At 43.0% G+C, this 22,541-nt stretch overlaps 1 pseudogene; it reads left to right on the top strand.

The window, feature by feature from the left end:
* Positions 1-6,808: 6,808 nt before the first annotated feature.
* LOC146992618 (uncharacterized) lies at positions 6,809-18,676 on the top strand (annotated as a pseudogene).
* Positions 18,677-22,541: the final 3,865 nt, after the last annotated feature.

Here is a 22,541-nt window from a genome sequence, read left to right as displayed (position 1 = left end):
CAGGCCTGTAGGCAAACTTAATCAATCACCGAAAACACAACACACAACACTTAACCTCACTGCACTGTTATGAGCTTTCTGCCTTTGAACATGTACATGTAAACACATTTTAATCAATCTTTAACCCATGAACACATATTTTTAATAGCTTAAATGAATTATGAGTTTTTAACCCTTTTTAATATCATTTTAACATGTCAAATAATTGTAATGAACTGTTTTACCTCTTTTTAATCCTATCTCACTAACATATTTATTAGTATTTATCTATTTATTCTGTTTTTTAACCACACAATTAATCACACATGAATTCACACTATCACATATGTGTGTATGTATATGTATATATACTGTATATATGTATGTATGTATATGTTCTCCTTCTTTCTCTTTTGGGAGGCGGGCTGCTGCTGCTGGTGCTCTGGGGTGGCTGGGTGTGTTGGGGCGGGGTAATGCTGGGGGTCAAATTGATTTTTTCTCTCTCCTTATTTAGTTATTACTATTATTATGGTTAACCATTATGGTTACCACTATTACCATGGTTATTATTGTTTATTATTTGTATTTTATTTTATTATCATTACCTACTTTATCATTTATTCGTATTCCAGTTATTTATCTTTCTCCCCATCCAAAATTTTACTCTATCTTATTTTTTTTTGCATCTCTCCTCCGCTCCCACACCACTCCTGTACCTTTGGTTCTTACCTCTCCCCTGTACTTCGAGAATAATCACTGTTACTATTATTATTCTTATTCTCTCTTGTTGTTCTGTTTGTTTGTTTGTTTGTTTGCTTGTTTGGTTTTGTCATTATCGCTGTTGAGTTATTGCTGTCACAATTGTTATTTATTTATTTTCTATTATTATTATTCATTTATGTTTTCAGTTTTTTTTTCTCTCTCCCAATAATGTTATTATGACTATTATTATCCACCAAGTCTTTTTTCATCATTATTATGATCACCATTTATAGAATATATCATAACTGACTTACACACACATGCACGCACACACACACGCACGCACGCACGCACGCACGCACGCACACACACACACACACACACACACACACACACACACACACACACACACACACACCTAATTTCACATTTTATGTCATTGTAAGTCATCACTGCATGTTCACTGTATTGTCTGTCGTGTTGTTTCCACAATAAAAATTTAAAAAAGAGAAAGAACAGGTGTTAAGGAGAAACAGGAGTCTGTTAAAGACTCAGGACATTGAGAATCAAGCCGAGGAAACTGGATCTGAGAGGGTGCTACACCAGATGTCCACCACAGTGAGCCTCCTTCACCTTCCCCAATGACTGTGACACTCAAAAGGTCTACCAGACCTAGGAAGCCTCCTGAGAGAATAAGAGTGAACTGTTCAACTAATATAATGTGAAAGAAAGTTTGGACATTTGCCACGGTTACATAAACAACAGTTACAAAAGTTACAAAATAAACAGCTAGCTGAAGCTAGTATGAAAGTTCAAGTGAAGCTTTATTTATGAGCAGAACTTTACAGAAGCTTTCCCTGGCTGGAGTACTCAGTTCAAGCAAATGCTGCATACTGCTACCCATGCAGAATGTTTCAGGGACCCAGACACAGTTTTCAAACTTTCAGTGTAACTGGTTTCCACGACTGGAAGCATGCAATGGAAACCGAAAAGGGACTAAACAAGCATGCTGCATCCAAAGAAACTGCTGCAGCAAACACTGGACAGTGAGATACCATATGTCCACTGTTATAATTATCAGCTGCATTTGGTGGTCACCCATGCCCTGGCAGTTGAAAGGCCACGATGGTCTTCTTCATTATGTGTAACATGCTGTAACAAGTTCTGCAGAAAACCAACTGTTGCCATTCTCTACAAAGGAGAGACACACAGTCAAGCGCCTGTTGGACCAACACGGGACTGGACATTCTGCTACAGGTATGTTAGTTTGGACTGATTGAGCTGATAATGATGATGCTGTATTGTGTGAATGACTAAGATTTATTTTCTCTATTCTACAGTCTCAGTCATTCTGAAATCATTTGATGACCTATCCACACTGTTCAGAGAGATCACCAGCAACTGGAGATTTGGAGCAGATCTGCGCATTTAAGTATACCTACTTCTGAGCAAAATAATTATAATAATTATAAACTATTTGTATACAGATGTTACTGGTTCAAAATTGCGGACTTCACGCGTGGTCCACGCGAGACGGCACAAGACTCAGGCATTTTTTTTCTTTGGCGAGACAAGAGGTTTTAATGAAAAGCCTCAATGTGCCAAAACAACCACCAGGTGGCATCTGTGAGAACGGAGGACGACAGGCGGATGACTCAGTGATCTGTGCAGTAATCCACAGCTTAAACTCTAGGCTATTAAACTAGAACTAACTACTGTATACCCTGCCTAAATCACAGAAACTATTGTAATATGATAAAGCCTGTCTTGCTTTATGACTTGATGATTATGTATCACAAATTATGAAGGATCATCTGCGCAAGGCAAAGATGATAGCATCAACAAAACACGGCGTAACACACGCGGCTGTATGGGACAGGCTTTTATTTAATTCAGAACAAACCGCTTAGCAAAAATGGAAAATATAGTCTATAATAATTAATTGAACTGTTGTTTGGCCACTGTTTGAAAATAACCCGAATTATGAGCAAATAATCTGATCCAGAGCAGCAGTCATAATCAGACTTCTTCTAAATAAACCTAAACATTCAATAACTGGGTCAGGTCGGACCATGGGGTTGTTTTTCTCTTCTTCTTCACAGGAGAAAATGAGGTGCGCTGTGCTCACGGACGCGTTGATGTTTTGTGATTTATCTGCTGCCTTGACTCTGCCCTTTATACATGTGCGTTCAGATTAACAATAAGACAAGCCATGGTTGAGTTTATTGAGTTAATAATCAGCATCTTAGTACCTCTGATCCGGAGCGATAGTGTTATGAAAATCGCTACAGTTGAACTGGTCTGGTTTTTAGCTGCTCAATCTCATTGTTTCAAAGAAAAGGGATTGATTTTTATAACGAAATGAAACGAAAACAATATTATATTGATACATTGTTGTAAAAAAAATCCAAAAGAAACGAAAATGAACTAAAGAAAATAACTTTCACACACACACATTAAAACAGTGCGATTGGTTGAAAGCTGATAATTAGCCATGTGCTTATAAGCTGATTGGCCGAAACCAAGAACAAAGCCGCGTGAATGGCCAATCGCCATGTGTTAACGGACACACATCGACTCCTGATCTTTCCTCGTCGCAAGCCTTGATGTCTCCGCTGGTTCTATCTTCAACCTCGGACAGCATTAACATCTCTCACCAACACCCCGATGTAAGCTTGAGGCATGTCGGACCTGAAGACCATGCTCGAGTCCGTCACCAGAGCCACGGCCAGGTGGGACGTTTTGGGTGCCTACTGTTCCGGAGAGTAATTTCAGAGGACAATTACCGAGCCTGGGCCAAAACGACAAACTGGGACGGATCCAGGGGGAAACATGAACTGCCACAAAATTAAAAATTAAAAATTAATTAACACAAATATATCACTTACTTCTGCTTTAACCCATTTTTAAAGGATTTGCAATAAACTCCATTTTAGAGGTCTCTTAAAATTCAATCAACTTTAAATAATCTTTAAAATCACTCAGTTAATTTCTTAATTTTGTAGAATTGATCACTTATAGTATCTTCAAAAAATTAATCACTTTAAATTGTTGTGGGCATCCCCACAGAAACAATTGTTTTGATATGTATGTTAAACAATATTTCAGAACTTATAGCTGGATTTGTTTGTTTTGTTTCATTTCCTTGTCTTTTCATGCAATGCTGCACTTTAAGTTGTGTTATATTCTGTACAGTAACCATAAGGTTTTTTAATTTTCTTCTAGGTTTGCAGCTCATCCGCAGTGCATGCACCTGTCTTGAGAATATCCGCACTGAATTCCAGGCAATCCTAACACATTGTGACAGTGTCACTAAAAGGCCATCAAAAAGAACACGCTCACAAAACACTGCCTTTGCTGACTACGTTGTTGAAGAAATCAGCACACATGTAGATTGTACTACTCAGGATTTATACTTGCATGACTCAGTATGTGGGGAAATGAAAAATCGCTTACATACATAAACATAACTGTGACTTGATGGAGGCACTAAATGCCCTGGATCCTGTGCAAGCTACATTCTTGGATGTCAGCAAGGTGAAGCCTTTACTTGACATCACCAAGACACCTGCTCTGGACTCTGAATTCGAGGTGGCCCGCAACTTCCTCAGGACCAAAATGCAAGAGTCTTCTCCACCTGATGGAGAGAAGTGGACATGAAACAGGTGATTAAGGCTAGGCAAAAGTTCAGTATTGTTTTTATTGTATTCAAAAATATTTAAAAAAGCTACAAGGCTCCTTTAGAATTATTAAATAGCCTATATTGTCATGGCATGGTCATTTGGTGACCTTTAAAACAAACTGATATTTTTCAGCATTGGGGCTTCATCAAGCAGTCAAACAGATCACACATCACACCTAACATGATTTGGTTCAATGAGATGAGAATGTATTTGATTGTTCAAACTACTGTAATTTTGTGTACCTTATTGTAAAGTGTTACCATTGTTCAACATGATGTTGCATTACTATTATATTGTTATCTGGGGAATCATTATGGTTGTAATGATATTGATTTCAACCTTATTTCTCCATCCTCACAGATCTTGAAACAGTTCCAGAGGCCACTGGAAGCAATGCCTACCGTCTTGACAGCATTTAAACATGGCCTGACTTTCGGAGCAAGCTTAAAAATACTTTAAAAAAATGTCTTCACAGAGCATCGCCAAACCATGCTTCATCAACGCAAGGCCAACCTGATCCGGTTGGCATTCGAGAAGGACATGACTCGGAAATTTAGGAATGAGTGGAAGGACATTGTTTTAACACTAGAACCGCCAAGACGGTCTCACAGACCGTTTGTGTTTTTCTCATGTAAATTACTGTGTTTATATTAAACCTACAGGTCTCTCAGTCCGTGACTTTTCCTAAATATAAGTGTTTTATGGTTTCTGAAGCTTACAACTTATTAAAATGAAACACACTCGATTTCTGAGCAATTATACCTCGGACCGCCCACAGCGGTCCCACAGACCGCTGCATATAAACGACAGTTATTAGACCGCTGTGTCCAGCTGTGATCACACAGCAATTATGACAATGTTTCAATTTTGCAGTTTTTGCACTGAGAGAGAGAGAGAGAGAGAGAGACCGGGAGTATATGGGCAAAAACTGAAACAGGCCGGTTAGAAATGAAAAGAGGAAAATCACAGAATACAGGATATGTCCAGGAGACTCCTCGGGACGTGAGGGAGGGAGGATCAGATGCTGGCTCAGGTAGTGATGAGGAAATTGTAAGCTGCATCTGTCAGATCAGGGCCGGCTCTAGCCATTTTGGTGCCCTAGGCGAGATTACTCTCAGGCGCCCCCCCCCAACAATGATCATAATGATCATAACGATAACATAGCAGTGTATCTCTATGTCCCCTCTGACCCTGAGATACACAACTTGCACAACAATCAGTAAAATTGCATTGAGTAAATCCTGGGTGAAGACATGAAAAAATTAGTCTCTTCACAATCATGAGAACAAACTGTTGTGGTGCTTGAAATGGGTATACGAAAGTCTGGGCTTCACAAAAGCAGTGGAATATACTGTATGATATAAGGCGATAAGTGTAGAAAAAAAATTGTGAAATTGCTTTTTGAGCATAAATGTTAGGCCTAACTGTCATTCTCACCAAATGTCTCAAATGTGGGATAACAGAAGCTAAATACTGACTTCACATTACATTTCAAACTTCATGAGATGTGTGTAGCCCGAAATGAGAAATTGTCTCCAAATATCACCTAAATAGACAAAAAAACACACACAATTTACAATATTTAGCCTATACCCTATATGTGTTGTCACTGTGGTACTGTTTGAGAGGTAAAAAAAAAAAAAAAAAAACTAGTTTGAGAGCTCAGCAGGTGTGAATACAGAGCTGGAGCTGTGGCCCACTGGCCCTGCTGTCTGAGCAGGCTGAAATCTCTACTCTCTCTTCTTTTTTCATAATCTTCCTCATCAAATGAGTCAGAACTAAACCTCTGAAGCACCGTCATCATCCTCTCTCTCTCTCTCTCTCCCTCCCTCTGAACGACTCTGCTGTTTCGAAGCGCTTCACAGTTGTTGTTTTGATTGACAGGTTGTCAAGGGCGTGCGGCCGTGCGTATTTGAAAGAGGAGAGTCTCCCAATCACAGAGAATCCCTCAGCGAATTACTAAAGAGAAATATGCACTTGGAATTGTCACCTTGTTCCCTTCATTGAGAGATCCACTCTCCAAGAAAGGACATGTAAGTTGTGTATTTTCCTTAAAGTAACAATCACCTATTATTAATACCTGTTTAAAATATGTTGAATGGATTGGATTTTAAACACACATATTTTACTTCATATTCAAAACAAATATGAAACATTAAGTTTATTAGATAATTCATGTGTGAACCAGGGAGGAGGAGGGATGTCTAATTCAGAATTGCCCTAACTTTTGATTCTTCTATTTCTAAAATCTGACTTGTTCGGTTTTCTTAACTTTTATTCATTCTATGATTTCATTGTTAAAAGGATACTGCTATTTGCTGACCATAAAGATTAACTTTGATCATGTCTCTGTCTTTGCTAAGGAACACTTTTATGACTGGCAAAGTGGCTCTGGATTTCTGGCATGGCGCCTTAAGACAATTCAGCGAAAGACCGTACTTGGGTCTAAGGAACCGAAAATGCAAACCGTGGGAGGAGGTGGTCCGACACAGGAAAGGGAGCTACCTGCGATTGGTGGTCAGCTAGATGATGAACGTTGTAAAGAAATCATATCCTTGATGAACCATACCAGTGACAAAGAAGTCATCATGCAGAAGATGAAGGAGACCTTTGAGTATAGGCAGCGCCTCATCCGCAACCCCAATGACTCACACACTGTACTCTCTGTGTTTCCAAGGCTGCTGGATACTAAAGGGCTGGTCAGTATTGGCATCATTTTCTGTTACCAGTCCATCATAGCTGAATGTTATGTGTGTGTCATTTGTTAATACTTTTTTTTTCTTTGTTGCTGCAGATACTTCAAGACATCAGCCTCCTCTTTGGACCAGAAATATCTGCCAGACTGCTGGAGAAGTGGCATACCTCCTATAAAGGAAAGGTGATCAGAGAAGCAGAGTGCCTTACTTCCACCCCAGTGCTCCAGAGTTTGCTGAAGTCAGTACAGTGAGGAATCATCTGAGGACCATCCAGGTATTCAGTTTTAATTGAATTATTTTGTATGTATTGGGTCATATACATACTTATGATGTAACTTATCGTAACTCGGTTGGAAAAGTGAAAAAAAAAATTGTGATTCAAATATAGGTGAGCATGGACTTTTTTTTTTTTTGTTTCTTACAGGATGGGACAGTGATGTGGCATCTTTCCTACTGCTCTTGCATATCCTATCACCTCAGCCTGTGAAAAAGAAATCACTGAAGATCAGTGCATCCCAGGCTATGGGACACTTAGTTGTGTTTCACAAGGTATGTATTGGGCCACAGTAGGTGCTTTAATTAAGAAATGTATGTCAGACTAAAAGCACAAACATGTGATGACATGACATTCTCACTGTCACAAAGTCCAAGGCTGAGATCTCCAAAGAGGAAACTCTAAAGATGGAGATGTGAGCACCTCCCACTGTTCCTCCCACTTTACAAATAGAGGCCCAGTTGAGGCCTTCCCCCTTTTCCTTTGTCTCCAGACTCTGTGTGTGTGTTGGTGGTGCTCACCTGAGTTTGCCATGCGTGTTTGACTTCATCTCATTGTAAGTAAATCTAAACTTATTTCAATGCATTAAGGTTAAGGTCAATGTCTAAGTTTCAAGTATTTTAACATGCCTAAGTTTAACGAGAATCTTTTGGTTTGATGTGTTAATGGATGATGAACTTAAAAGATTGATTGATTGTAGCCTATTCTAATTTAATAGTATTTCGTCATATTTATCAGGCATGAATTACTTTGTTTCCTTTCTTTCTTTCTTTGTTTAGAACCATGGCACTCGGTGACACCACCCCCTCAATTCAAATGACAAACTAATAAACAGAGATTAAATACAAGCAACTTCTGTGTCCTGGTGGTTTGTGTGGCTCCAGTCTGAACCTTTACAACAAAATTGGTCCTTCGAGCCGGAGACTGAGCCACACTCCACATGTCCACAGTCTAGAGCAACTTAAAATGGCTGATTCAGCTGATTCAACGGCTGTTGGCATTAACCCGGTTGATGGGCTGATCACTGATGAAGCGCAGGCTTCTCCTGAATTCACGGATGAACACCAAGGTGGACAAGACATAACCCAGCCTAACATGGATAAGGCTCCCCCTGTAATGTCTCAAACATCACCTCGGCCATCCTCATCCACTCAACACATAGAGCCTGCCCTTCCACCTGAACCATCAATTCCCCCTTTGCCATCAGCATCCTACACAATCCCTGAGAACCCACTCACAGAGCCCAGCGGCCAAGAGAGACCCAGGAGGCATAGACGCCCCCCTGACTATTACGGAGTCCATGTACTGCCACAACAAACATCTATAAAGTCCCATGGCCCACGCAGTGGTGCTTATAGTAAGACTGGCTCCAAGTCAGTTTCCAGTCTCCCCTCAGCCTCTCGAATTAGTAGGTTTTCCAGAGGCAGCAGTACTTCGGTCTTAAGTGATCTCCAAGCCAGCCTCCTTGAGGAAAAGAAGAGGAGAGATGAGCTGGAGGAGTTGAAAAGACAACAAAGGGAGGATGAGGAGCTTGATACAGAATGTGCATTGATAGACAAGGAAGCCAGAGATGCTCAGCAAAGACAACAGGAAGCCCAACAGAAGAGAGAGAAAATTGTCAGAAAGGTTGCAACAAATCGACGCATCCGCATCAAGGAGCAAGAGCTTGAGGCAGCCCAGCTTGTTTCAAGTTTTATTAGAGAAAACCTCCTAGATGATCACCCTGCTCCAGCTTCTGCACCAACATCATCATCTCTTCATGACCATGTAGCTTCCACTTCCTTTTATGATCTCCCTCCCTCCAGAATATTTACTCCTGCCCCTGTAAACATGAGATATGCCGAGTCTCAAGCTGGTTCAACACCCCCACTATCACAAATTGGCTATTCCGTTGCCCCTCAGATTCATCCTATGCTTCAGCCCTCGCAGCAAATCCTACCCCCTGTCCAGGTTCCCACATCTACTGTCCAGTCATATATCCCCCCTCTGCCTGCTGACGCCATACTACCGTCCCTCTCTACCCACCATGTACCTGTAACTGTAGGCATAGTCCAAGCCCCTATTCAAATCCCATCTAGGCATGCACCTGTAGCTTTAAGCTCAGTCCAAGCCCCCAATCAATCTGCATCCATGCTTGGCCCTGTGCAGCCCACCTTCGCAGGGAGTTTACCACCTATGCAGATATCATCTCTGCCTCCACGTTCTGTGCACTCGCAACCCCCCAATGTTATGGATCTGGTCCTGGCCTCAGCCTATGGGATACCAAAGCCCTCACTCCCTGTGTTCAAGAGTGGTAGAGAAAGTGATTTTGCTCTGTTAAAAATGGCCTTAGATAACCTCCTTGACAACCACACCCATCTTACTGAGCAATTCAAATACCAGGTCCTCTTAGAACATCTTAAACACCCAGGAGCCCACAAATTGGCCAGATCTTGCATGCATGATATGAGACCATATTCTACTGCCCTCCAAGCGCTGCAGGAGAAGTATGGTCAACCAAGGCTATTAGTTCAGAGTGAGATTGGTTCAATATTGAATTCTCCTGTTATTCGTATTGGTGATGTTGAGGCCTTTGATGATTTCTCTCTCTCTATCCATGCTCTGGTGGGAATGTTGCTGACACTGGAGGGCCCTACAGGATCTGAATTAAGATGTGGCTCCCATGTGGATAAACTCCTCAGTAAACTCCCTGTACAGTACAGAGATGGATTCATTGAGCACTGTATTAACCGAGGCATTCTCACTGGACAGGCAACCAGAACTTATTCCCTCCTTGACCTCTCAACCTGGCTACAGTTGAAATCAAGGGCCAAACGCATATCAGAGAGAGCTGTGGAGTTTCACAAACAAGAAAAACAGCAGACTGGAAAACGTCAGCCCTCCAGACCAGTCTCCTCTGTCTACTTGTTGTCAACATCTGATGAGAATGGCACATCGAGAGCACACTCCAAGGAGAAGGTAACTGCCAATTCTATTATTAAACCTAAACCTTACTGTCCCTACTGTAACATTCGAGACCACTTCCTTGGCTCATGTGCAGAGTTTAAGAAACTCACAATGACCGACATTGAGAAATGGATCAGTGAGAAAGGGAGATGCACTAAATGTGGGAGAACACACAAAATGGATAAATGCACCTTGAAGAGGCCATGTAATGTATGTAAAGAGATTCACTTAACCATTCTCCATGATCTCCATATATCTAAATCGGCCACAGTGATGTTTGCATCTTCCCCCTCTGAGCTCCTCTATGTTGACCAACCTAATCGCTCTTGTAAAGTAATGCTGAAGGTTGTGAATGTACTCATACACAACGGGGATAAAACCCTTAAAACGCACGCAGTTCTTGATGATGGTGCAGATAGGTCCATTCTGCTGAGCTGTCCAACATTTGGGCCTCGCCACTCAGCCTGAAACCCTCTCCCTATGCACAGTAAGGCATGATATAGTGCAATTGGATGGGGCATCTGTGTCCTTTGAAATTTCCCCTCTTAACCAGCCGAATGAAAGACATGTTATTAATCAAGCTTTCACGGCAGAGAACCTTGGGCTATCTCAACACACATACCCCCTGAAGCAGCTACAAGAGCAATATCACCATCTCGATGGTATCCCATTACAGCCCATTGACCATGCATGTCCCCTGGTTCTCATTGGCTCAGACTATGCCCATCTAATCACGGCCACAGAGGCGATACGGATGGGGCCCCCTGGTGGTCCACTGGCAGTGCACACCCGGCTTGGATGGGCTCTCCAAGGGCCAGCTAATGTAATACAAACCCAGCCAAATGTTTCCTTTGCTCTTACCTGCTTCAAAAGTGAACTACTCAGGAATGTGGAAAGGTTGTGGCAGATTGACACCTTGCCCTATGTGAATGAGAAGACAGCCACGAGATCAAAACAGGATAAATTGGCCCTTGATCTTCTCAATTCTAAGACGGTGAGAGTAAACATAGATGGTGTAATGCGCTATGCCACTCCATTGCTTAGAGCCCCTACTATGCCTGTCCTTAGAGCTCCAAAGGAAGCTGTCCTGCCCCGTCTCTGCGCCACAGAAAGACGCCTATCCAAGGATCCCAAACTGTCTGAGAAATACCAAGAGGAACTGGATAAGCTGGTGCAGTCTGGCTATGTTTGTCAAATCCCCAGTGAACAGATAAACCAACCTAAAGAGATCTGGTATTTCCCACATCACATTGTTGAACACAACAACAAACACAGGGTTGTATTTGACTGCTCCTTTGAGTATATGGGACAAACTTTGAACAGATGTCTTCTGCCTGGTCCAGCACTCGGCCCCTCTCTGCTGGGAGTTCTCCTCAGATTTCGCCTACATCCCATCGCAATCTGTGGAGATATTAAAGGTATGTTCCACCAGGTGCGCCTTTTGAATGAAGACAAGTCTTTATTGCGTTTCATATGGAGAGGGATGCAGCTGGATCAGGAGCCAAGTGTGTATGAATGGCAAGTGTTGCCCTTTGGAACAACCTGTAGTCCATGCTGCGCCATCTACGCTGTCAACAGACATGTCCAAGATCACTGTGATGGAAATGAGGAGGTTCTCCACTCTGTCCAACAATGTTTTTATGTTGATAACTGCCTCCAAAGTTTCCCATCCTCTCACCAAGCCAAGTCGCTCATTGAAAAGATGCGCCCTCTGCTGGCAACTGGTGGCTTTGACATCAGACAATGGGCTAGTAATGATCCAGCTGTCATACACCATCTTCCACCAGATGCAAAGTCCAAAACAAGCGAGTTGTGGCTCTCAGGAGATGGAGACCCCAAAGAACTGACATTAGGTCTCCAATGGAACTGCCTGACAGACATGCTGAGCTACAAAACTAAATCAATCACCTACCATCAACCTACAATGAGGAATATATACAGAGTGTTGGCAACACAACACCCCCACTCACCCCCACCCCAGTCCTGCAGGAGCTTAGAAGAACACCTACAGAGCTGCCAGGAGAGCCATCAGCAGCCATACCTTCTGGCTTCTGGGACCAGCAAGCAGTCCATCAGCTTGTTCTACATTGTGATGGATAAGAAGCTCATCCCCTGCCAGGGAACCACATCATTGGCAGCCCTCGACGAGCTTTTAATTTCAAATATTTTTATTTGGATTTTTCAGACATAGGTTCATGTTGATCACAAAGTAGACAGTAGATCCTTATTTCAACAAACAATAAGTGCAGGGTTTAACAAGTACAATTAACAATCCTGCACGTAACAACCCCCCTCCCTTTACAGTACTGAGAGCATTTTTAAGGCACAGTTCAAAAGCTTATGGTGTATCCCCCTCACGGGGTCAGGCTGCAAATGCTTATGTCAAGGGCCAAATCTGAGCACCGTCATGTTGTTTGGGTATTATGAAAATATAATAAAAAAGGATCCCATGTTTTATAGAACTTTTTCTCTGAGCCGCCGATAGAGAAGCGCAGCATCTCCAACTTGAGACAGGACATTATGTCTTGAAGCCATTGGCTCAGCGTGGGCGAGGCAGCATCCCTCCATCTAAGCAGAATTGCGCGCCTGGCCAGAAGCAGGGCAAAACCGACCATATGTTGTTCGCTAAGTGTCAATTGTGGGTTGCCACCAGTGGCAATGCCAAATAAAGCTAGAGTGGGGCTAGGGGCAAAGTTCTTGCCCAAAATTTTAGATAACGTATTAAAAACATTGCTCCAGAATATCTGTAATTTGGGGCACATCCAATACATGTGGAAGAGGGTACCGTCGTTGGCTTTGCATTTGTCACAGATTGGACTTAAGCTAGGGTAGAAGCTAAACAGCTTAGTTTTAGACATGTGAGCCCGGTGGACAATCTTGAACTGAATCAAACAATGTCTTGCACAGAGTGAGGTTTTGTGTATTGCCCGTAATATAGAGTCCCACTGGTCATCAGACAAGGGTCCCAAATCCTGTTCCCAGGCTGATCTAGTCCTATCCAGGGACGGGGGCGACAATATGGATATGTTCCTGTATAATTTAGACATTGAACCTTTAGATAGTGGGTCGAAAGAAAGAAAGGAATCTATCGGGTTAATGTCTGGTTTTGAGGGAAAGCTTGGTAGGTGAGAACGAATGTACTGTCTAACCTGTAAATATCGAAAAAAGTCGGTTTTTGGTAGGTTGTATTTCACAGACAATTGGTTGAAGGAGGCAAAATTTCCGTCCACAAACAGGTCTGCAAAACGTTTGATACCATTCCTGTGCCATGTCTTAAAAGTTGGGTCGGAGCACGAGGGAATGAAGAGGTGGTTAGAGGCAATTGGGCTCAGGAGGGAAAGGCGTTTTAAGCCAAAGACCTTCCGAAACTGTACCCATATCTTAAAGGTGTGACGCACCACAGGATTGTCTAGAGGTTTTGGGGAGGAGCCATCAAGGGGTGAACCTAAGAGTGCCTCGAGAGAGACATCTTTGCATGAATTGAGCTCCAAAAGGGTCCAGTCTGGGCCCTTAGACCGCAGATAAGAGTGGGTCCAGAAGGCCATGCAGCGAATGTTAGCGGCCCAATAGTAGTGGCGGAAGTCAGGGAGCCCCATACCTCCATCTTTTCTTGGCCTCTGAAGCAAAGTTTTGTTAAGCCTAGGCCTCTTACCCTGCCATATATACGAAGAAATGATTGAATTGAGTGACAGAAAAAATGAATTGGGAATAAATATTGGGATGCACTGGAATAGATATGTGAATTTCGGGAGGACATTCATTTTTATGGAGTTTATTCGTCCGGCAAGTGATAACTTGAGGGGGGACCACTGTGTGAGCAAAGTCTTTACCTGATTTAGCAAGGCGAGAAAATTTTCTCTCAGAAGATTTTTGAATTGTCTTGTGACTGCTACTCCCAGATAGGTAAATTGTTTCCTTTCAATTTGAAATGGTATATTGCTATAATCAAGGCCAAGTGCCTTATTGTTGATTGGAAATAGCTGACTCTTATGCATGTTAACCTTGTACCCAGATATCGATCCAAACTGTTTGAGCAAGGCGAGCACTGTGGGTAGGGATGCAATCGGATCTGACAAATATAATAAGAGATCGTCTGCATATAGCGAGACTTTATGTTCGGTGTCTGCTCTCAAGATGCCGGGGATGTTTAAATTATTTCGGAGGGCCACTGCAAGCGGTTCGATTGCTAGGTCGAAAAGGATCGGGCTCAGTGGGCATCCCTGACGGGTTCCACGGCTTAGGGTGAAAGATTGAGATATTATACTGTTTGTTTGAACTTTTGCAATGGGAGAGGTATAAAGTAACTTGATATAAGCTATAAATGATGGTCCAAATCCAAACTTCTCCAAGACCTTGAAAAGGTACACCCACTCCACCCGATCGAAAGCCTTTTCGGCATCTAAGGATACAACACACTCGGGTGTGTTGTTTGAGGTGGGGTACAGAATGTTAAATAAACGTCGGACATTAAAGAATGAGTGGCGGCTCTTAATAAAACCCGTCTGGTCTTGTGTTATTATTGAAGGGGCCACATCGTCCAGTCTATGTGCTAACGTCTTAGCGAAGATTTTCGCGTCCGTGTTCAGCAGAGAAATCGGCCTATATGAGGCGCAGTGAGCAGGGTCTTTTCCTTTCTTTGCTATAAGAACTATACGGGCCTCGTTCATTGATGGGGGAAGTGATCCCTGCTTAAGGGATTCAGTTAAGACCGTTGTCAAGAATGGAGATAGAAGCGTTGAGAACTTCTTGAAAAATTCGTCCGGGCCTGGCGATTTCCCAGATTGCATTGACGATATTGCTTGGGCTATTTCTGTCTGGGTAAGAGGTGCCTCCAATCCCCCTGCCACCTCAGGGGAAATTGTTGGAATGGACAGTGGGTCAAGAAATGCCTTAATTGATGCAGCATCATCATCGCATTGGGAGGTGTACAGTTCAGAGTAGAAATCCTTAAAGGTGTCATTTATTTTAGTGTGATCTACAGTGACCTCTCCACTTTTAGTGTTGATATTTTTTATGAGTTGTTTAGCCCTTTGCCCTTTTAGTTGGCTAGCCAAGAGCTTTCCGCATTTCCCGCCGTGTTCATAGTAGTTACTCTTGTTTTTTAACAGAATGTTCTGTGTTTGATAGGTGGTAAGAAGGTCAAACCTAGTTTTTAGTTCCAGACGTTTGTTGTATAGTTCGGGGGTTTGAGTATGCGCATATTGTTGATCAATCTCTCTAATTTTGGATATCAAGTCTAGTTGGTCTTTCTGAGAAAGTCTTTTCTTATTTGCGGTGAATGCTATGATTTCCCCTCTTAAGTAAGCCTTAAGTGTATCCCAGATCACGAGAGCAGACACATCTGGAGTGATGTTAGTTTCAAAAAAGAAGCTAATTTTTTGTTCAATAAATTTGACAAACTCGCTGTCTGAGAGTAGGGTTGAGTTAAAGCGCCACTGCCTCATGGGTTGTGGTGCATTAGGAAGAAACAATGCCATTACTACAGGGGCGTGGTCAGATATGACAATACCGTGGTACGTACAAGAGCGAACTTGGGGGATCAATCTATTGTCAATAAAGATGTAGTCTATTCTCGAGTACGAGTGATGGACACTGGAGAAAAAGGAATATTGTCTATCCTGCGGGTGGAGAAACCGCCATATATCCGATACCCCAAACTCTGAGAGAAAAGACTGAATACACGAGGCAGATTTACTCACTACCCCAGGTCTACTAGAAGAACGATCTAAAGTTGGGTCCAACCAACAGTTGAAGTCCCCTCCGAGTATTAAGAAGTGTGAGTTGAGGTCATGGAGGAGAGAGAAGACACGGTCAAAAAAGCTGACATCATCTACATTTGGAGCGTATACATTGGCAAGGATAACTTTTGTGTTAAATAGCTTCCCAGAGACAATTACAAATCTTCCATTTTTATCTGCTGTAACATTGTTTGGTTCGAATAATATGTGTTTGGCTACCAGAATTGAGACCCCTCTTGCCTTTGCCTGGAAGGTGGAGTGGAAATGCTGCCCCGCCCAGCACGCCATAAGTCTGGAGTTATCAGAGGAGCGCACATGCGTTTCCTGTAGGAAGACAATATCTGTTTTAAGTTGTTTGAGATGAGTGAATATTTTCTTTCTTTTTACTGGGTGGTTTAGGCCCTTGACATTCCAACTCACAAAATTAAGGGGGCTACCCATGAGTCTTGTGCAAGATGTGAGTGAAAAGTTTCCCAATGAAGCAGACTCCATGAGGTAGCACCACTGCAGCCTCCCTGAAAAAACACAGTAGTGTGCCTAGTTTGGAGCACAGTAACACATCCCTCAGTCTCTGTCCCAGAGAGACTACCAAAAATCCCCAAAAACCCCAAAACAAAAACAAAATGAGAACGTCATGTAAATCCCAGACAGCAACTGCAACAGCCAGTTGCAAGCTCTTCCTAACTTTTACAGAACTGCACATATACTTCCTGTGGAATTACCTCAATCCCATATGATAACAGGAGCCTCAGATAAAGGCTGTCTTTGATTACTCTTCTATCAAATGACACTAGGGTGGATGAAGAAATACATGGCTAACACAGTAGTAGAATAAACAAAGAGATAGAACCAATAATAGTAGGCTAGTCACAATAGTAGTAGGCTAGATAATGTAAATAAATAAAAGCTGTCTTATACACTTGGCTGTGGTGGATAAATAAATACAGATAGCAATAGTGGTAGAGTAAAATAAACTAAAAATAGCACCAATTATAATATTCAAAATAACAATAAGTGACCAGAAGTAAAGATTTGAGGTGCCACAAATAAATAGAAGCTATCTTTCTGGAGTTGTGAGGAGCCTCAGCCAAGTGCAGTGTATAGTGGCTGAGTTCCCAGGCACATGTCTCTGTTGCTACGCAACAGTGTTAAACAGTCTCCGTGTAAACAACAACATGGCGGCCCCGTAGTAGCCATGTGAAAATGTTATTGCCGCAGCTTGTTGCGAGAAAAAAGAAAAAAAGAAGGGTAGTTGACCTACTACAGGGCAGCCGAATGTACAAAAGCATCATTGTAAAGACAGTCCAACGTGGAACATATGTTTATATTGTATTCAAAGTGCTATAAAAAGGCCTACTAGGTGTAAACAGAGAAAGTGAACGCAACATTCATTGTAAACATTAGCTTGTCATGCTAAATAGCATCATTGCTATAGCATCGGCCACCCTGAGTAAGTTACCGCTTTTCCCCGGTTGGTGAGTGTGGTGCATCATCGCTGCGTGTCACGAAAGCCTCGGCATCCTCCACCGATGTGAACATTCTTTTCCTCCCGTCTTTAGCTGTGATCCGTAGCCTAGCCGGGTACAACAGCGATGGCTTCAGGCCTTGTTGGTACAGCTTCGACATCACCCCCCGGTACGCCGTGCGCTGTTCGATGACCTCGGGGCAGTAGTCTTCGAATATCGCCACCGGTTTTCCCTGATAGGACAGCTCACCTCGTCTTCGTCTGGCCTCCTGGATGATCGCTTCCTTGGTTTTGTAATGGTGAACACGGGCGATTACCGCTCTGGGCCTGGACCCCGGGGCTGGTTTTGCTGTGAGGGCTCTGTGGGCACGATCGAGCTCTGGGGGGGCGTGGAGGATCCCTTCACCGAGAATATCCACCAGTAACTTGGAGAAAAAAGTCGTGGGCTGTGTGCCTTCAATAGATTCCGGTAGGCCGACTATTCTTATATTATTGCGGCGGCAGCGGGACTCAAGATCGATGGTCTTAGCCTTTAGCTTAGCGTAGCCCTCTTCCATAGCCTCACACTTAGCCTGTAGCATCCCAACTTGGTCGCTGAGTTGGTTAGCGTTCTCTTCGAGTGAGGACAGGCGGTGCTCGTGGTCGGTGACCGTGGCTTGAACAAAGTCCAGTTTCTGTTCCAGCGGTGTAATAGCCGATTTGAATTCAAGCGAGAGGGCTTCTTTATGTTGCTTGAGGACCCTCGTCATGTTAGCCATGATGTCTTGAGTGGAAGCCGGGGCTGGTGAGGTCGGGGCCCGGGCCGGGGTCGGGGCCGGAGCCGGGGCCGGGGCGGATGAGTCCTTCTTTTTGTTGTTCTTCGCAGCCATTTTTGTGTTTTTTGGAGAAAATGGGTTCTCTGTGCATTAATTGTTTGGTCCAGTTCGATTGGATGTGCAAATGAGGCTCTGAAACCGATTTATATGCAAAGTTGAGCGGGAGCTCGAGGAAAGCACGTCTACTCCATCAGTGACCCGGAAGTCCTCCTCGACGAGCTTTTTAAGGTGCATTTTGTCTTCAGTGTAAGCTATGCTGATGCTCTCAATAACCTGTACACATTTATCCAGACAACAGTCTATGGTATTGATGTGGAAACCACCAAAGAAAGCCCAAAGGTGAAAGAATTAAGAGCCAAGTTCATGAACAGGAGCTAAGAGCCATGTTCAACAAATTCCAGGTGTCATATTTGTTGACCATTGATTTAACATGTATTATATCCTGGAGAAGGTGTCATGTATGTGTGCGCAGTATAAAAAGCTTAAAGACAAAGATGTTGGCCACATTCGTGTATAGGAGTTCAGAGCAAATTTCTTGAAAAATGTATAGGTGTCACATTTGTAGATTATTGCATGATGCACCTAGTGCATTAATTCAGCACCTTAAGTTTTTTCATGGATTATATCCTGGCAAAAACTTTGTTTTGTGTGTGTAGCCGATGTCATATCTGGCCCTCTGCGTTGTGTTTCTCACGGCCTGCCCTAGGTGGGGTTCGATCCCACGACCTCCCGCACCGGAGGCGACGATGCTAACCTCTTCGCCAAGAGGTTGGCAACCACTTGGTGGGTTGGTTAGCATGTCTTTTATGGGTGGAGTGAGTGCACATCCGTTACATGTGCTCAAGAAGGATGTTCACTGCAGTTTAAAAGTTTTGCAGGTTTTCGAAAGCATTTAAATAGTTGTCATAGCACTGTTAACATGGGCCCAAGCAATGATGTCAATGTGCAAACACCACATCCATGTGCTGTGTGTTGTCTTCCTTGTTTTAATTCCATGTTGTCTACCATCTCACAGGACCACAATGGAAACAAGCCTTTTGGCTTTATTGTGTTTTAATCCTTTTGAACACTTGTTTAACGTTGTTCAATAAAGTTTTCAATCAATCAATCAAACCATATCAGTCAGACTTAAGCGAGCCTATCTCACAAGATGCCTCTGATATGGACGTGGATCTGATAAATCAACCCTCTACATCTCATATGCCAAAAGACCAGGCAAAAGAAATGTGTGCTTCAATCATAGCAAAGTTAGTGGGAGGTGGTGTTGCTAACAATGTTGTATCATCTGTTGTTGAAAGCATGGAGGAGTATGTCAATGAGGTTCATGAAAATCTTAAAGAACAAGTGTTGAGTGCTGTGCCTGATACAAATCCCAGTAGAAGTGCAGTGGTTTCTATGTTGTACCAGATGGCTGCATTGTCTAAGGTAAGCAGCAGAGCTGCCTCATGTCTTTGGGTTAATATATTTTTGTACAAGGTCACTGCTGTCTTTTTGTGCCTTGTCTGTCTGAAAGCATGGGCGAAATAAAATCTTTTCATGACAGTAACTGTATTTGGAGTGTTTACTGTAAATGCATGGTGGGAGGGCTAGAGTTTTATTGTACAATCAAGTATAATTGTGTAAATTCCTGTAGTATATTATATATATTATATTTATAGTGTGTGTATATATATATATGTGTATGTAACTGTTGTATGTAACACTGTTAAGTTTTATTTATTAGCTATAATAGCTATTAAATAAAACTAAACAGTGTTAATGTACACTACAGTAGTTATTAAACAACACTAGCCAGTGTTATTGTCATCTATTACAATGTTAATAATTTACACCATAAGAGTTAGTTTATTAACACTGGTGCAGAGTAAATAATTTACACTATGATAGTCATTAAATAACACTGACATGTGTTAATATTGTTCATTATAGTGTTGATAAATAACATTAAGAGATTTTTAAGTAACACTAACATTGTTTATAATTTTAGTAATTAACACTATAAGAGTTTTTAAAGTAACACTATCAAAGTGTTAATAATTTTAGTAATTAAAGCTATGGTCTACGATTTGGAGCATTGGTAATTATTATTAACATCGTTTATACAGCGATTATGGTCCTGTGGTCCGATATACACAATATAAATAGCAAAAAGAACCAAAAAAATCCATTCAGTCTATCAGCCGTGGGCCTGCATAGAAATTGACCAATGGGCGCCGCGTGCCCCGTCTGGCTCCCACTGGCTCGTACCCTCCATCCTATCCCCTCGTCCCCACCCCCTCCGCTTAGAAACTACAAGTAGTTGTAACCGCTCTGAGCTGCTCAGCCACAGACACATGAACCCACCAATTCAGCGCCTGCTGCCCCCCACCCCCGGTCGGTCTGCCGAAAAAAGCCCCACTAGGATTCAGAGAAGCACAGTACAGAAGCACAGAATGTGTTGCTGCCCGTATTACTAGTACCGGTGCCGCGTCGAGTCTCCCTGATCCTCTCCCAGACACACAGCCGCTTCCAGCTGCAGCCTGACCGGGGTGCTCTGCACCCTGCACACCGCGGCCCTGCTGAGCTCCTGGTCTTCCTCCTCTCCCCGACACACAGCCGCTTCCAGCCGCAGCCTGAGCGGGTCTCTGCACTGCGGCGCCGCGGAGCTCCAGGCCCCGGTCTTCCTGCTCCTCTTCCCCAGACACAGCACCATGTGGCTGGTCACCCAGCGCGAGGAGTCTCCCTGTAGCATGAGGCTGTGCTAATGGTTGCTAATGGCGGTGCTGCTCGTACCAGCGGTCGCTGCGGTCCCGTTGCCGGGGACAGCGACGACGGTACTGGCACCGCCTTGTTACCGGCAGTTGGTGCACAGCGGCGGCGCCAGCCCCGATGCCGCCGCCGCTGTGCACCAGCTGCCGGTAACGAGGCGGTATTAGTGGGTTAGCGCCGAGCACAGCCTCATGCTACAGGGAGACTCTTGGCGCTGGGTGACCCAGGACAGGGTCCTGTGTCTGGGGAAGAGGAGCAGGAAGAGTCGGGGCCTGGAGCTCCGCGGCGCCGCGGTGCAGAGAGACCCAGGCTGCAGAGGCGGTGCTGAGTTTATGTTGAACAGGTAATCTTTGGTTTTATTGTGGAAGTTGTGACTGTGAATATGACATTTTACTCTGCATTCAAAGCCGCGTTTGGTTTCTACAGGCAGCAGGCTTGTTGCTTGCTCCGCTCTGCTCTGTGAGGGGAGGGGGGGAGGCGTGTCGCGAGGAGGTCCCAAGGGGCGGGCCATACGAGCTCAGAGGGGAGGGGCGGGGGTGTGTGAGAGGTGCTTTTTTCAAATTTTTCTCATCCTCTTTCAAAACGTAGACCATAGCTTTAACACTATAAGAGTTTTTAAAATAACACTATCAAAGTGTTTATAATTTTAGTAATTAACACTATAAGAGTTTTTAAAGTAACACTATCAAAGTGTTTATAATTTTAGTAATTAACACTATAAGAGTTTTTAAAATAACACTATCAAGGTGTTTATAATTTTAGTAATTAACACTATAAGAGTTTTTTTTAAATAACACTATCATAGTGTTTATAATTTTAACTCTTTCAAAAGTGTTAATTTAACACTTTTACAGTGGTTCCCATATAAACACTGGGTCAGTGTTAATTTTAACTCTGAAAGTGTTAAATTTGCGATTTTAATTTAAACAAGTTAATCCTGTGTGGTGTGAAACATTTGCCCTTATGTACCTGTTTATGCATTCACTTTAAGTAGTAGTAAAGTTTAGTCTCATGGGAGCGTGCCTATGTTCCCACAGCCCTATGTTCCCTCAGCCCTATGTTCCCTCTGGACTCTCTCTACCTATCTGGACTCTACCTATCTGGCCTGTCTAGCCTCTACCTGGTCTTTTTACTAAACTTAACCAACTCCTTTCTTCATTGCCTAAACCCAACCAATGGTGGGACCAAAGGGCTGAGGGAACATAGGGCCTAATTTTCAGTGACAACAAAAGTTAGAAATGAGGGAACATAGGGCTGAGGGAACATAGGGCTGATGTTTTAACTAACCTATTGTGTCTTATATTTTTGACTAACTCATTGAGTTATAATATAATGCAATGAGTACCAGTAACCTGTTTGATCATTCAGAGGCAAAGTTGAGAGCACACAGAGCCACAGTGAAAAGCAAAACATCTCCATGGCCGAAGGGAGGAGAGGATGAGAGCCCTGCTGAATGCAGCATTGTGAGGAAGAGCTTTAATGGTCTGTATTATCT

The sequence above is a fragment of the Trachurus japonicus genome, chromosome 1 (genome assembly GCF_045865225.1).
Source record: "Trachurus japonicus isolate A0001 chromosome 1, Traja_1.0".
Taxonomy (NCBI): domain Eukaryota; kingdom Metazoa; phylum Chordata; class Actinopteri; order Carangiformes; family Carangidae; genus Trachurus; species Trachurus japonicus.
Note: the sequence above shows the minus strand (reverse complement) of the source record. Positions and strands in the feature narration are given on the sequence as shown.